The following is a 15,334-nucleotide window of genomic DNA, read 5'->3' as shown; positions in this document are numbered from 1 at the left end:
ACGTTGAGCTCTATGCGTCTGCGCACCGCCGAGGTTGTTGGGATTTGTAGTCTACTGACAAAGTAGGCGGAGTGCGGACGGTCCCCTTTTCTGCTAAGCAAAAGTGCTTGCAGGCAGCGGGGAGGAGCTGCAAGTGGACCGGGGTGGAGTTTTCTGAAGAGTCAGGGTGGCGTGTTTGGGAAGCCTTGTATGGCAAGGGCATGTGAATTCCTGGGGAGGGCCTGGCAAGCTTTACTGCTCCGTGGAAGATCAAAGCTAAAAGGCCCTTTTTGCAAACCTAGCAAACGTGAGACCTTCACGTGATTGCAGAACTGACCTCACCCCGAGGTTATTGGTGAGGTTATTGGAGTTGGGAGGAATGGGGGAGCATGGGACACGGGACACGGGGCACCAAGCTGGGGAAGGAGATTTCCCTGGAGTCAAGAGTTTAAGCTGGTTTTTGCTATGGTGACAAGGCCGGATAGACAGTGTGATCCCCTTTCCCTTACCTCCCCCCTCCCCTCTACGCCCCCAGGAAGAATACCCACGAGAAAGGAACGACATAGATACAGTGGGGATATCCCTGGGGACTCCCTGTTTGTTTTTACGACACCACACTGCCCACTCAACTGACTTTGGGGTGAGTCATTTCCCTTTATCTGGGAAATAAAAAGGACAGCATGGTGAAAGTGCTTTGAGGTGCTAATGTGGAGGGGTCTGCTCCCTGCAGTGCTTCTTGGGAGCAGAAGGAGTTCACAGGTTACCTGAGAGGACATGAGGATCATTTTAATCCCCCCTTCCATTGGCAGAGTGTGTGGCTCATGCCTGTAATCATCATACTTAAGAGGCTGAGGCAGGAGGATTGCTATGCATGTAGCTCTCTTCATGGCAGGACACTGCGGGGGGGGGGGGGGGGGGGGGGGGGGGACGATGACGACCTTCCCTCCTCTTACTAAAGAAAAGAAGGGACTGGCCCAAGGTCAAACATCCACTGCTGGTTTTTTTTTGTTTTGACACCGGAGTTTCTCTGTGTAACTGCCCTACCAGGCCTGGAACTCACTCTGTAGACCAGGCTGGTCTCACACCCACAGAGATCCACCTGTCTGTGCCTCCCCAATGCCGGGATTAAAGATGTGTGCCGTCACCACTCAGCCATGCTCGTTTATGAACATCACAGAGATCGTGGCTAGATGAGCAGAAGAAACACTGACCGGGACTTAGAAACAATTAGCATCTCTCTTTCAGAGCAGCAGTTGAGTCAGGAGTGGAACACGGGTCTGGAGAAGGGCTTGGGTTGTACGGAGAGATTGAAGCATCCACAAGCAGCCAGGTGAGTTAAGCCACCTGCTTCTCTCCTCCAAGTCCCCTGAAGTGCTTCCGGGATGCTTTTCTTTTTTTAACATGAAGCCTTTCTTCACTTGCTTTTAGGCAGCTCCAGAGAAAGAAATAATGGAATCCTGGGAATCAGGGCAGCCCCCTAGGAAGCAGAGAAAAGCATATAGGCAGGCATGGTGGTTTGCCCTGGGCTACTTGGTTAACTGAGCCAGGAGGACCACTTGAGCCCAGGGGTTTGAGACTTAAACAATATGAGACACACACACACACCCCCAAAAAAAATTAAAGTGAGGGCACCGAGGGAAAAGTAAGCCGAGAGTTAAGGCCAGTGATGTTGACTGGGCAGCAGGCTCGGCCACCGATCATCTGAAGGCTAGGCTTCAGCTCTGTTCCCCACACCTAACAAGAGCGGGACAGACGGGGAAGCAGTCTTTTCTCTGGCACGCCCTGTCCCTTGGGCCCAGAGCTAGGAAGCTGCTGCAGAGCACCCTGGGAGGAACTGGGAGGAGCTAGGACATACAAGGAAAGAGACTTTCCAGGAAAACTTGGTTTTGAACTCAGCCTCCCCTCCTTCTCCCCCCTCCTCCTAGACTGTGTGGAGGGAGAGCTGGGAGGTGAGCTGCTCTGTCCCTGGCCGCCTGCTCTTTGTGACCTCCCTGACTGGGTCCGAGCCCAGGGACCCCACCCAGGCATCTGCCAGGGCTGCTCCAAATCCCAAATGGGACCCGTGGCGCTCTCTAGACCCCCCCACCCCCACCCCACACAGCACACGCCCCTTAGCTGCTCTGGGTCTCCCCAAGGCCCTCTGCTTTGTTTATAGCTGTGGTGGTCCTGCCCACGTCCTCTCGACGAGCATGTTTCCATATGAAGGAAGGGCCAGAGATCAAGACTCTCTCCTGGAGTGTGCAGCCAGTGAGAAGGCGGAGGGAGCCAGAGCAGCAATTCAGTCAGCCTAACCCTGCTCTTGGCAAGAAGCAAGGTTGTTTTGCAGTCTGTGTGAGGTATGAAGGCTGAGGCTGGGAGGAAGGGAAGGAGGCCCGTTACCTCTGACCCCACTTCCGCTGCACTTTTCTCCCTGACAAAGAACTTTTTTTTTTTTTTTTTTTGAGACAGAGTCTAGTTCTGTAGGACGGCCTTACATTTTTAATCTTCCTGCTTCTGCCTTCCTCGTACTGGGGGTTACGGATGTTACTCATACCCCCAAGTCAGAGAGGTGGCTCTGAAGAGTCCTTGCAGTGGGTTTGAGGACATAAGCCCCTTTCCCACTCCATCTCTTTTATTGGAGTCAAGGTAATAAAATGAAAGGCAGGGCTTTTGCTTGGTTCTAGAAAATTCTAATAGTAAACTGTGCTCTTTCTGTTTATCAGGAGCTTCTGGAAGAAGAGCTGAGGAACCAAGGAACCAGGGCCACCAATGGAACGTGCTATCTCACTCAACGGGGACTAGAGTAGACGGGTGGCCTCTCTTTGACCTAAGCCTTGGCTTAAGACAACAGGTGTGGAGGCTAGAGAGAGATGGTTTAGAGGTTAAGGGCGATTGCTGCTCTTGCAAAGGACAAGGGTTCAATTCCCAACACCCAACATGGCAGCTCACAACCCCCTGTATCTCCAGCTACAGAGACTCCAGCCCACTCCTCTGGCCTCCATGAGTTCCAGGCACACAAATACACGCAGGCAAAATAACCATATGCATAAAATAGAAATTAAGTTTAGAAAGGAAAAAAAAAGACAACAGATATAGTTCAATACAATCTATTGTACGGTGGCTGATCATGCCTATAATCCAAGGAGTTTAGAAGCTAAGGCAGGAGGATTACTATGAGTTCAGAGTGAGCCTGGGCTAATTAGAGTTCCAGGCCACTGATCCTTGACTACAGTAGAAGACCTGTCTCAATCAATCAATAAAAATAGTATCAAAACAAAAACAAAAACAGCTGGACAGAGGTGGCGAATGCCTTTAATCCCAGCGCTCAGAAGGCAGAGGCAGGCAGATCTCTGTGAGTTCGAGGCCAGCCTGGTCTACAAAGTGAGTTCCAGGAAAGGTGATACACAGAGAAACCCTGTCTCAAAAAACAAAACAAAACAAAACCCAACCACAATACCCTTCACACTCCCACCAGCCAGACATTCTAGCTTACTACACACACACACACACACACACACACACACACACACACACACACACCACGCACTCACATATACATATAGAGCTAATTTTAGCTCCCTAGAGCCAGACTCAATGAACAGCACTCAATAAAGTACAGCCCTGAATCCATATGGTATGGACTTACACTTGGCTTCTTTGAAGTCTGGGATTCTGAGGCATGACTTCACTATTTGGAGGCTTTGTTAGATTCTCTGTTTGCTAGCAAAGCTACACAGAGAAACCCTGTCTCGAAAAAAAACAAAACAAAACAAAAAACACTAGTTGCTCTTGCAGAGGACCTGGGTTCAGTTCCCAGCACTCATGTGGTGGCTCACGACTGGGTGTAACTGCAGGACCTGGGGATCTGACGCCTTCTGCTCTCCTCAGGCACCAGACATGCCCCCACATGATACACATCCGTACATGCAGACAAAGCACACATACACAAAATAAAAATTTTTTTTTTAATCTTTAAAAAGAAAGAGAAAAAGGCGAGAGGGATCAAGGGCTCTAAGCTCTGGTCAGAGCTCCTTGGAATGCTTTTAGGGGGCTGGGGGCCATGGTTAGGAATGTAAACAGCACCTTTACATGTGCGCATGTGCAGTGAGCGCCGGAGGGGGTGGGGGTTTGATCTAGTCTCCTTGACAGTTGGTTGTTCTGGGTAACAGGGCAACGCCCTATGCAAATCTTGAGTGGCCTAAATCTTGGGCAGACTGACTGACTGACTGAGGGTGGGTCCCTACTGAAAGTAGGTCAGACTTTAGTTAGGTGCCTTCCCATCCCCCTCCTTTCTCACCAGGGACCCATTGTCCAGGGTAAGAACCTGTTGGTCCGGGTGATGCAAACCTGGGGTAGAACCCAGGGATGCCCTGAATCAGGGAACCAGACATTTACCTAAAAGAGGTTCATCCCCTGCCTTCCCTGGATCATTTTCCTGGTTTCTAAAAGGCCAGCTAGTTTTCTCTACCCTATCCAAAATCCTACCATTTGTGGGGGACCCCAAGACCAGAGGGACAAAGTCTGGGCTAATTGAGAAAAGATAAGGCAGGAGCCAGGGCTGACTGACGGGATTCAGTGGTTCTGTTTTTCCACCCTTTCCTACTACAGTTCTTTCAACAGAAACCAGACAAGTTTCCTATTAACTACCAACTGTATACCAGGCACTGTGCTAAGGACCTTATTTTATTTATTCATTTGTTTGTTTGTTTATTTAGGTTTTCTGAGACAGGGTTTCTCTGTGTAGCTTTGAGCCTTTCCTGGAACTCACTTGGTAGCCCAGGCTGGCCTCGAACTCACAGAGATCCGCCTGCCTCTGCCTCCCGAGTGCTGGGATTAAAGGTGTGCGCCACCACCGCCCAGCGCTAAGGACCTTATAAACATTATTTCCTTTGGTTTTCATAGCAACTCAGTGCTATAGATCAGGTTTTTGTTTTGTTTTGTTTTGTTTTTTTCTGTTTTGTTTTGTTTTTCTGAGATGGAGTTTCCCCCTGTGTAGCTCTGGCTATCCTGGAACTTGCTCTGTAGACCAGGCTGGCCTCAAACTCACAGAGATCCACCTGCCTCTGTCTCCCAAGTGCTGGGATTAAAGGCATGGACCACTACCCGGCTGTAGATTGCATTTTATATTTTGGAGATCAGGAAACTGAGTCTTAAAGATGTTTGTTAACCTGGCCAGGCTGCCAGAAAGGACTAGGATTTGTCTTGAAGCTGTGTGTACAGAAAGAACACTATCAAAGAATGATAGGTCATAGAGATTACTGGAAGCGTAAAGCTTGCTATGCGTGCTTGGAACAGCCACTGTATGTCACTATCAATAAGCATGGCAGTGCTGGGGCGTCAGTGCCAGGCCTGAAGAAGAAATTCAACCAGCAGGACTTCCCCTCCCAGAGAGAATGGGTACTGCAGGGGTGCCTCTGAGCCCCCTGCAATGGCGGTTCTGGGAAGGGAGGTGTACCATCAAGGAGAGAAACTTCTGATGCCTCCCACACAAGAACCTCCGCTTCCCAGAACCTCTGCTTCAACTCCAGCGTTTCCTCTTTCCCTAAACTCTTTCTCTATCCTACATTGTCTGGCTGTACAGGGTAGGAACAAATCAGAACAGGATGCAAAAACCAAACCAACCAGGCAATTAAAAAAACCACCAAACTTCTACATGGGCTCCTCCAGAGGTGAGGGACTCAAGCAGACATCTGAGCTCAGGTCTCCACTCAAGTCCCCTAAATGATGGGGTCCCCAGCTGGTGATGGATGGATAGGGGAAGGGCTGATAGGCCAGGGCCCTCAGAGCCCCTTGGTGCTTCCTTCAAGGGATGTATTAAAACTGGGTTCATCCAAGCGTGGTGCCTCACCCATTTGATCCTAGCTTGGGAGGTAGAGGTAGGCAGAGTTCTGTGAGTTCCAGGCTATCCTGGTCTGTATAGTGAGTTCTAGGTCAGCCAGTGAGACTCTGTCGAATGAATGAGTGAATGAATGAATGAATGAATGAGCCAGGTTTGCTGAAAGTCTGGAAGGCCATCAAGGACAGATGTAAGTTGTGACATGACCCTAAGGAAAGACAATCTGGCTTTCCCATTTATCTGCCTGAGATATGTGTACCTAAAGCCACCATCCAAGATCAATGATACTTCAATGCTTGGGGAAGTCAGAGGAGAGTCCCCATCTCTGAGCTCAGGATCTCAGTCACATCACAGGATCCTAGAAGTGGCATGGACTGACCTTAGCAGTACAAGACAAGCCCAAGGTGACCCTTTTTCTGGTAAAGGTCCACCTTCCTAGCTAGGGGAACAATAGTGTCCAACATGTCGTGCGGATGTCTCCTGGCCGCTCTTTGCTGTACCACTGCTGTAGGCCACTGGTGAAAACTATCTTCCTGTACAGGCTCCTGAACCTGCACACTGGCTGTCCTCGAGTAGAGCATCTGAGGACTGAGCTGCAGAGAAGTGTAGGGTGTGCGTATGTGTGAGAAGGCAGGGTGCCTCTGTGCATGCTGTATCTCCGTTCTAAGCAGCTTGTCAAACCCTCTCCTGATCCAGCTTCTCCTCTTCTTTGGGCCTTCGCAGATCCCAGTGCAGCTGTCTAGGGAAGCTGGAGGCTCATGACAGTCCTCGTGAGAAGGATGGACTTGGGAGGAACTGGGGCCTGGGCAGGCATCGGGGGCCCTGTGTAGCTTCTGGGAGGCTTACATAAACACTGGCTGGGCTGGGGAGGGAAAGGAGGGTGCAGTAGGCTTCCCAGAAAAAGAAAGCAAGCAACCCCCGCCCCGCCAGCTCAGCCCGTGTGGAAAGAAGGAATAAAGCTCACGTTCTGTCCCTCCTCCCGCCCTTCTCCACTGGTTGCAGCTGTTGGTTGGAAGGGCTGCAGGATGATGGGGGAGGGAGGCAGGGGAAGGAGGGAGAAGATGCTACTTCACAAATTTAGGATCCTTCCCCCTCTTCTAAATGGGGGGGGGAAGCGCTGGCAATTTGATGGGATTTTCAATGCGGCAGGAAGGAGCTTTGGCTCATTAGAATGCGCAGTTTGCACCCTTGGAAGAAAAAAAAAATCTGTGCTGGTTGCAAAAATGCAGACGTGTGTAGGGGCCCAGAGGAGAGATTTAAAAAAAAAAAAAAAAAAAAAAAGCGCCAGCTCTGCAATGCAGGATCTGCAAAGTTTTTGGTGTGCGAGGAAATGTGGGTCGTTCTCGTTTCATTTGCTTGTTCCTGCTAACCTACTGTCCGCCTGACTCCAGCACACCTCGCAGCAAGAGTCACTGCGGTGCAGAAACAGGGTCACCAGTGGGCTGGGGCAGAAGCCGTGGGCTGGAAGTAGGGGCTCTGGGGTTACAATGCCTGTGAGCGGGGGGTGGGGGGTGGAAACATGCTTCAGTGAGGATGAAAGCCGAACTTGTCTTTTGCCCGGTTGCTTGTTCTGGACAGGAGTCGGTGTGACAGCCTTTCTAGGTCTCCAGCTCCTCCTAACCACGGACCACCAAAGGGACTTCCCCTTCCAATCCACAGTCTCCATAGACCCCTGCTGCAGACATGTTCTTAGCTTCCTGTCCCCGACTCACAGATCCCTGATTCTCCTTGTTCTAATCCTGGAGTGAACACTAGCTACACCAATGTGTGACATCCGCCTTCCTAGAAAGAGGGGACAGGAAAGCCTGGTTTGGGGAGCCCAGGCTACCGGGAAAGCAGGTCTCAGCTTGGAGGCCAGGACCCCACATCCTAAGGAGGCTGGGGTGAGAGATGTTGGGCTCTTGACCTGGAGAGGCCCTGTGTTATTTAGGGGAATCTAGGCTCTGAGGACTGTAAATGCCGAGGGGCTGTCTGGGAGGTGACCAAGCTGCCTTGCTGATGCCTGCGCTCCCGGTGGCTCAGAAGAGAGAGAAAAAAGGACACAAGCCGAATACAGGGCAGCAGACAACAAGGCGGCCCAGTGGCCTTTCCCTCCTTCCCCCGTCGATCCCTCCTGCTTCCCCGGCCACTGGAGGACAGGGCCGAGTGTGTTTGTGCCGTCTTGAAGCTCACGCGGGCCGCCCGGGTCACATGGCCCGGGCATGTGCCGCCTGCTCCATTTCTCCCACAACAACTCGCTCATAAACAGCCTGGCTGCTGCGGCGGTGGCGGCGGAGACATGTGCGAGCGAGGGGGTGGGGCACGTGGCCCTGCCCGAGCCAAGGGAAGGACTGGATTGCTCGGCGCTGCCTCCACCCCTGCAGACACTGGGCTGCCTAGCCACAGGAAATTCCTAGTGCTCCCTCGCTGTAGCAAAACATGTTTTGGGGGAAGTGACTTTCAATAAGGATAGAGTCAACGGGCTAAAGGAAAAGGGCACGGACAATCAAGTTCTGGATTGACATGCCTTGTCCTTACCGCGTAGGGTGGAGGGTCTGCGCAAAAGTGAGGTGCTCACGATGCTCCCCCTTCCCTCCTCCTATATAATATTGGGACCAACCAGGTCTTCGTGGTGAATATTGAGGTGAGGGGCTGGGATTCACCAAGGCAATGATTTTCAGATCAGTAATGTGGAGATTATTAGCGTTACCTGGAACCCTGTGAGAAATGCACATTCTTAGGCCCACCAGAGGCTCGCTGACTCTCAAAACGCTGGGGCCGACCGACAGCTCAGGAGTCTGGTTTAGGACGCCCACCAGGGGATTGATTGTCAGAGGGAAACACAGCTCTAGGTCTGAGTCCTCTCCGGGAGATCCAGCCATGATCTGGGGATATTTTTACCTTTCTCCAATGTGGGGCAACATCTCAGAGTTCAGCCAGGAAGCATCGTCAGATTTAGTTTGACTCTGTACAAAACCCATTTATCGAGTGCCTCCTGTGTGCCAGGATTCTGATAATGAGGGCAAATGGCACAACAGGAGCAGGGTAGTGAGTTGCTGGGTTCTCAAAGGGGAGGAGAATGTACTGGAGGAAGAACGGAGCAACCAGAAGAGCAGATCCTCCATTTTCCCTCCCCTTCTTCCCCGGCACCTGCGTTCTGAGTTTCCTGTTCAAACAGCTGATGAGAGGGGCTGAAGACGCAGCTCTGGCTTCAAATCCCAGCACTGAGACCAGATGAGGTGGCAGACCCCGGACCTTCACACCTGTAGTCCCTGCACTCCACTCGGGAGTTTGCAAAGGCAGGTGGAACCCAGCCTACTCGACATAGTGGGACCCTTTCTCTAAAGCAAGCAAACGAAGAACAAGTCAATGCCCCCTCCCACGAAAAGAAAAGCCCATTATTGGAATTTTTCTTTTTCTTTTCTTTTTTCTTTTTGGCTAGAGGTAGACTTTTTCCCCTTATTTATTTTTATGGTGGTGTTGGGTTTTGTTGTTGTTGTTGGGTTTGTTTTTTTGGGGGGGGGCGGGGTTTTGAGACAGGGTTTCTCTGTGTAGTTTTGGTGCCTGCCCTGGATCTTGCTCTGCAGACCAGGCTGGCCTCGAACTCACTGAGATCCGCCTGGCTCTGCTTCCCCAGTGCTGGGATTAAAGGCATGCGCCACCATCACCCAGCTGTTTTGTTTTTTTGAGAGAAGATTTCTCTGAGTATTTCTGGCTGTTCTGGAACTCACTCCGTAGACCAGGGTCGCCTTGAATTCACAGAGATCCGCCTGCCTCTGCCAGGATTAAAGGTGTGCACCACCACCACCCTCTCTCGTTTCTTTTTATTATTTTATTTTATGTGTAGCAGTGTTTGGCCTGTCTGTGTACTGCGTGCATGGCTGGTATCTGTAGAGGCCAGGAGAGCATTGGGTCTCCTAAAACTGAGTTACAGATGATTATGGACAATGGGGCCTGTTTTTGTAGGGCCTGGGGATCTTGAGCTAGGTTTAGCCATAGACCCTTGATTGCTCTTTTGAAGCTAATGCATAAGCACACATTTGCCCGAACTCATCTTGCTTAGATCTCTCCAGCATAAGGGGAGGAAGAGCCAGGAGAAGGGATGAGAGGGTTGGAAGTTCCCGGGGTCAAATGAGTTTAGCAGATAACAGGCAGGAAAAGGTTTTCAATAGGGGAGGGTGGGGATAGCACTGGCCGATTCCAAAACCCCAACGCTGTGGCCAGAGGGTCTCAAAGGTAAATCCCAAAGGTTCCTGAGAATGAAAGCTGAGCCTGGAATGTGACTGGAGAGTGGAGGATAGCCACCAGAAGCGGAGTCTCCTTACGTAGGCAAAGAAAGCAAGAAGGGGGACCCCAGGACCCCAGGACCGAGAGCGTGCCCAGGCCTCTCGCGCTTTCCCTCCAGCATGGGGGAGCTGATTGCAGGCTCGGGCTCCAGTGACACACTCCTTCACTCTCCCTGATTTCTGTTCTGAGCAATAGATTTTTGTCTGAATCTCACGGAGCTCTCTCTTTTGCTTCTCTGCAAGACTTCCTCTGGGCCTGAAAGGCTCTGGGCCTGGAGCAGAGATACCTGCAGGCTCAGCTGCAGTGACCTACATCGGCTCTCCCCTAGGCCTGGGCTGTGGGGGCTGAAGTTTCCAGAGAGCAGCTTGGGGATCTGGCACAGGTCTGTAGATGATGACGGCAGGCAGACTGGCTGCAGAAGTGGCACTGGGGATCTGCGAGGATCACTGGGGATCTGTGAGGCAGGGGGCGGCCACCAGACCGAATTCTCATTTTTCCTATCAGGGCCTTGGTGGACAGATCAGAAGATTCTCCTCCCACAAATGCAGATGTTTTGAGCAGTGAGCCCCTTCAGTAAGACGGAGAGACCCCTGTCAGGGATCTGAAAGTGGGTTTTTGTTTGAGTCTCTTCATTCTCGATAAACGCATCCCAGCCAGCTGCATCGGGCTGCAAAGATCTCCTTGGTCTTGAGCTGCATGAGTGAGTTCAGATTTCAGCTGATTTGTTTCAGGGAAAATGGAGGCTGAGTCAAAGTCAGGTACTCAGAAATCAGCTTACTCCTAGGTTTAATCATATAGAGACTTCAGACCCAAGGTTCTGCGAAGGAACTTGAGGGGGTGAATTGCCATTAATAACTGATGGCCCGAGACCCTGACAACCGAATCCCTCCTTCCAGACAGGGAAAGCAGATCCTGAAATAGGCGCCTCCCCGACCCATGGTGAGCCACAGGGTGACCACCCGCTCCCAGACTGTAGATGTTTTTGCACAGGCTAGGAAACCCTACTGGGGTGGGGGAAGGAAATTAGACTGTGGTCACAAAGAGTGACTTCAGAGCCTTTCACTTAGCGGAGAGAGGGGGTGGGGGGAGGGGAGGCAGGCTTGCAAGACTGGGTGGCTCTGTGTCCAAAGGGCTTCCCTTCGCCAAGCCCCACCCCAAAGCCCAGGAAGTCCACAGCTTGGCACCTAGCCGAGGCAGAGCATTCCTCAACCTTCTGACCGGCTGTGTGGGATGGTTCCCACAGCAGGAGGGGGAGGGGGAAGGACACAAGTCAGTGAAGAAGTGACCCTAGTGTGCAAGGTGAGGGTGAAAGGTGGAGATCACCTGCAGTGTCACGAGCCCCTTTTAGCGAAGATGAGATGGGATGCTTTCCGGCGGCTATGCCAGGGGCCTGCAGCCTCAGAGCAGAGGGTCCTTGTATCAGCTCTCCGTTCAGGGTCATCCCTGACGTCCCAAGTTGTCCTCTACAAAGCCACTTCAGTTCCCATGTTTTCTCTCCCACTTACTCTGGTTGAGCTTGGGCGCCCCCGAGTGGCTAAAAGCGGGAACTGCAGCTGGACGGGGTGGGGGCGGGGGCGGGGCCGGGGGGAGGCGCTCTTTGGGTCTCCCTCTGTCTAGATGTCTCTGCCCCTCCCTTTTCCTCAGCCTAAGCCCGGGACTCTGGAAATAGCACCTGGTAATGGGAGCGTTGACAGATGCTGAGTTATAGGAGAGCAAATGGCCCCGCCAGTCTTCTGACTCGATCGCTTTGGGACTCTTTCCCTTAAAAGTAGGTGCTCCAGGCCAAGCGTGACAGTCCCAGCACTTGAGTGGTCAGGGCAGGAAGACTGCAAGTTCAAGGCTGGTCTGAGCTAATAGTGGCACGGGGAAAAGGGGGGAGGGTTGTGGTCAGGGGTGGTGGGGTCTCAGGACTCCACCCATTTTTCCCACAGTTCCTCTTTATTCCTTAACGTGTCCCTGTCTTATGTGTTTTTTGGCCACAACAGGGTCCCTTTCCTTGGGCTTCCAGGCTTGTAGCTCTTGGGCTATGACTTCTGTGACCTTGGAACCACAAATAGGCCCACAATGATTGCAATTTTATTTTTATTTATTTCTTCTGTTTTTAAACTGGGTCTGTAGAGACAGCTTGCCGATACCTGCAGAGGCCAGAAGAGGGCACTGGATCCCCTGGAACTGGAGTCACAGGTGGTTGTGGGCTGCCTTGTGTGCTGGGACTCTTCCTCCGGAAGACCCATCAATGAGCCATCTCTCCATCCCCTCTGGCCCCGATCTTCCTGCCGTAGCCTCTCTAGGGCTGGGATTACAGGCTCACACCACCATGCCAGCCTACTAAATTTACCCTTTCTTTCCCACACCACTCAGCCCTATCTTTTTGTGAAGGTTGTCCACGATCCACCCCTCCCCAATTCTGCAGCCTCAATTCCCCATCCAACTCTTTTCTTTCTAGAACAGGAAATGGGAGATTCTTGCCACTGTATTTTGCTCAAGGTATTTTCCCCCAAATAAGTTGAGAAGCAGAGTGTCGAGAAGACAGAGACCTCAAATCAGGATAAATGAGCACAAGAATCCCGTCCAACTCTTTATTATTATTAATTTCTTGGAGACAGGTTCTCTCTATGTAGTCCTGGGACTGGCTATGTAGACTAGGCTGGCCTCAAACTCACAGAGATCTGGCGGTCTCTTCAGTACTAGGATTAAAAGCATGGGCCACCATGGGTGGGTGGGGGCGTTCACTGTGTGCCTCCTCCTCCTCCCAGCACCATCCCCTGGGGCTCTTTCCTTTCAAAGCTAGTGCTCCTAATGCTGACAGGGAGATACTGTTTTACAACCCTGTTAGCTTGACCAGTCTGACTGAGCTCGTGTAGAGAACTACTTAAGAGTGCTGTTGGGGAAGTCCTTGAGGAACCGTCCACCCAATTCGGAGAGGCACTGCACCCATAACCCAGGTCATAATTAGGGAATGCTCCTCTCTCAGCTCTTCGTCAACACTATGAAGTCTAAAGGAGTTGGAATAAAGGTAACCAAACTTTACTAACTCCACACCAAGACAATTTTCATCGATGGTAACTCTCTCCTGTCTCTAGAGAGGGCACTGGGGGCTGAATGTAGAGGCCCCAGCTCCTGCACCCTACCATTCTGCAATGTTACCACTGAGCTACACTCTCAACCCTTTTTTCTATTTTGAAACAGGGTGTGGCTAAAATAGCCCAGACTGGCCTGTATGTGGCTACCCTCTTCAACCTCCCCATCAGCCCGGATTACGTCTTCTGTGTACCCTTGAAGTTATTTTTTGGTTTTGTTGGACAGAGTCTCACTGTGTAGTTTTGGCCGGTCTGGAACTCGCTATGTACACCAGGCTGGTCTCGAACTCACAGATCCCCTGCCTGCTCCACAACGTCGGGCCCCCACCCTTCGTCTTCAACCAGAGAACTATGTGGGTATCAATACAGTCATCTTCCACATTACCCTATAGTCAGTGACCTCGCCGTAACTCACCCTAGCCCAGGCTGCCGCCCCAAAGTCACCCTGAAGAGGGCGCATTTGTTCAGTGGCTGGCTCATGCCAGCTCTAAGGGAGCCCGAGGAAGGAAACATAACAATTGACCACGTGTCGGGGGTGGTTCTCGCAGGGCTTGCTGGGACAGGGAAGGGAGGTCCACGTGGAGTGGGCGGGACGCTCTGGAAGTTTTGGCGGGGCTGGCCGGTAGGGGGGAAACAAACAAACAAAAAAAGCACCCCAATTTGAGTTCTGGTCTGATTGGGAAGGGAACTGAAGAAGCGGGCGGGTGTACCCCGTCCTTGGGGAGGACCCCGGGCGGGGCACACCCACCCGCAGGCCCGCTGGAACGCAGGGCAGGGCTGCTGGCAGCGAGCGCCCTGAGCCCCGCAGACCGTCCGCCGAAGCTTCTGGCTCCGCCCGGGCTGCTTGGTTTCCTAGCCTGCATCGAGACCGGAAAGGTGGCGAACGGGGGACTGAGCTAATGTCAGCCAGTTTTTATTTACCTCCCTGAGAGCCTCGGAAAGCCGCCCAGGAGAATCCTCTCCCTGGAGAGAAGCCAAGACAAACGTTCGCTTTCTCACTAGCAAGTTCTGCCCCCTGTTAGCAGCCTCATTGTCAAAAATGGGAGAGACTGGCAAGATGAGCTACTCCAGTCTTCCTTCTTTAGGGGCTGTGGTGGAGGTCGGTGTGGTGTCTGGGAAAACCAAGACCCGGACAGGTAAAACGGCTTGCCGAATGCTCTTCACACCACGGGGATGCCCTCCAAAGAATGGAGATCACAGGACTGGAACTGCAATTCCTCAAACCTGAGTAGGAGGGTGAAAGACGTGCTATGAACTCTCTCCAGACGTGCAGCCACTAGGCAAAGTGGTTGTCATCCCACGGGAGATAAAATAGTTTAGGGACTGATTTGTGGGTATTAGGCACTGCTTCTCTTGGGTTACCTAGCAGCTGACTCGGCTTTTAGTTTTAGGACAGGGTTTCTCTCACATTGTAGCCCAGGCTGGCCTGGAATTCATTATGTACAAGCTGAACTCAAAATCCTCTGGCCTCAGCCTCCTTCCAGGGCTGGGATTACAGGCGTGTCCCACCACACCTCTCCTGGCCTTTACACTATGAAACCTCACTTCCTTATGTGTTTAATCAGGGGTCACCGAAGCTTGAGGCTTAATGGTTTAGAAGCAAGATTTCTAATGAAAGTAATTCTCTGCCTGGCGTGGAGGCTCACACCTGTAGGAATCTCAGCACTTTGGTGGTGGTGGGGGGGGCTAGTGGAAGGTCATAAAGAGTTGGAGGTCAGTCTGGGCTACAGAATGACACCCCGCCTCAAAAAAGGGGGAAAAAAAAGTCCAGAAAGACCTTTCTAGGTTTCTGGTGGTTTATCCCTTGGAGTTAAGCTACAATCAGACTGCCAATCCAAAGATTCCAGTCTTGCCTTTGGGGAAAAAGTGTGTTTACTTAATTTGATGCAGTGAAATTGTAGACTTTGGACTTTAGCGCTGAGAAGTTTCCAGGAAAAATAAAGTTGGGGACTGATGTAGGATTACCAGCTGATAATTTGTCTGCCGGTAAAGATATTTTAAAAGTACTACCATCGATTAGTTTACTGGCATCGTTCATTTCACAGAAGAAAGTATATTTTAGGCTGGTGGATTGAAAGTTCACAGTTCAAGGTCAGCCTGGGTAATTTGGTGAGCCTGTCTCAATGAGTTAAAAATCAGGCTGGACATATAGCTCGGTAGTAGACCGCTTGCCAAGCACTCATGAAGTCCTAGA

The 15,334-nt window shown here is 51.6% G+C and overlaps 1 long non-coding RNA gene across 2 annotated transcripts; it reads left to right on the top strand.

Annotated features, from left to right (window-relative positions):
* The first annotated feature begins 39 nt into the window (after window positions 1-39).
* Window positions 40-3,265, top strand: LOC114707016. Of its 2 annotated transcripts, XR_003736589.2 has the most exons (5): window positions 40-334; window positions 515-619; window positions 1,225-1,309; window positions 2,135-2,315; window positions 2,682-3,265. It is a non-coding gene; the product is annotated as an uncharacterized LOC114707016 (long non-coding RNA). The 2 variants fall into 2 exon arrangements; XR_005090429.1 differs by lacking the exon at window positions 515-619.
* The last annotated feature ends 12,069 nt before the right edge of the window (window positions 3,266-15,334 follow it).

This window comes from Peromyscus leucopus, chromosome 8b (genome assembly GCF_004664715.2).
Source record: "Peromyscus leucopus breed LL Stock chromosome 8b, UCI_PerLeu_2.1, whole genome shotgun sequence".
NCBI classification, from domain to species: Eukaryota; Metazoa; Chordata; class Mammalia; order Rodentia; family Cricetidae; genus Peromyscus; species Peromyscus leucopus.
Note: the sequence above shows the minus strand (reverse complement) of the source record. Positions and strands in the feature narration are given on the sequence as shown.